This window comes from Triticum dicoccoides, chromosome 7A (assembly GCF_002162155.2).
Source record: "Triticum dicoccoides isolate Atlit2015 ecotype Zavitan chromosome 7A, WEW_v2.0, whole genome shotgun sequence".
Classification (NCBI taxonomy): domain Eukaryota; kingdom Viridiplantae; phylum Streptophyta; class Magnoliopsida; order Poales; family Poaceae; genus Triticum; species Triticum dicoccoides.
Window position 1 is genome coordinate 233,688,165 of NC_041392.1, and position 1,535 is coordinate 233,689,699.

A 1,535-nucleotide genomic window follows, 5' to 3' on the forward strand; every position below is an offset into this window, starting at 1 on the left:
CTGCCCCCATGGCCGCCGGGATTGCATCACGGCCGCCATTGATTTCAGCGTGATTCACCATGCATGGAACTCTAAAAACAAATCAAAATCGACCAGTTCCAGCTCACGGGCGCCATGCTTGCAGCATCCCAGCGCAACCCCGCCTCGGGCTTGCCGCAGTCTTCGGTTTGCACCGTCGTGTCCAGCCAAAAAAGAGATCTAGTAAAGGCAACAAATTATCAGTAGTTCGGTTGAAGCAAAATTGTTATAAGGTTCCAGCAAAACATGACATCGGTTCCAGCAAAAATCAACCTCAGCAGGGAGGACTCCAGTGATTGATTGTAGCAAAAAAATGCTAGTTCCAGCAAAATAACTCAGGAAGGAGACTCTCACTTGTTCGATTGTAGCAAACAAAAGAAATAATTGTAGCAAAAAGAACAGCTAGTTCCAGCCAAAACATACGATGGTTCCAGCAAAAAAGGTCGCCTCGCAGCCCGACGTCCGTCTCCACGACGCGAAGACTTTCACCGGTTGAAGCAGCGGAGGACAACGGTTCCAGCTCTGGGATGCCCAGTTGTAGTAAAACGGGGCGCCCGTTCCAGCTCGCCGCCATCTGGTTCCAGCACAGGTGGTGCCCGCGGGTTGCAGCTCCGCCTGCTCGATGCAGCTCCACCACCAGTGGTTGAAGCTCCGGTAGCAGCTGGTTGTAGCTTGCCCGTCGGCGCGGCGCCATCAGATGCGGGAAGGAGCAGCAGTGCATCAGCTTGAAGGGGGAGGCCATGGAGCCAAGTGATGCGGCAAGGTGGAAGAAAGCACAGAACGTGGGTGCACCTGAGTTGTTGGCCAGGAAATGAGCGGTGAAGTGATAAGGATGGGAAAAAAGAAAAAGGAAAGAAGCAACGCGTGGGTCCCGTAAGTGCGCGTGCGTGACGGCGGTGTCCGGCCGGACTGTAGACGCGAAGCGCTTTTCTTGTTGAATCCCACTCGATCGAACGCGCCCCGTGTGACCGGCCGAAGCTTTGGCCGGTGCGCCGATTGGAAACATTTACCAAACAGGTGCGTATACTAAACCCATGGTCAACGGCTCACTTTGCCGGACAATCCTGTGTTCAAAACGAGAAATCTGGAGGCTTATCCTTTTTTTCCGATAAAAAAAATCTGGAGGCTTATCTTCACCGTCATCGAAAAAAACAGGCAAGCGAACGAGGCATATCGTCGCTGACTCAGGGGCACCGGGATCTTCCGTGGAGAGCATATCCGCACCAACCCACACTCGCGCACGCCGTGCGCAGGGCAAGGAGCCAGCGCCACAGGGTTGTCCACAGAGTTAGAGAAAAACTATAGCATCTCATAATCCGGCTGCCGGAAACGCGAGCGACATTTTTTGGTTCATAAATACAGCACCATTTTATCTCCCGTGACGCCACGCCCTCCGTCACGCTTCGTGCTCCCCTAGCAGTGTCCACCGCGGCCGCTTTCCGCCCTTCTGGCCCGTTCTGTCTCCTCCCCGTCCCCCGAATTAAAAGGGAAAATTAACTGCGGCGGCGACAGCAGAA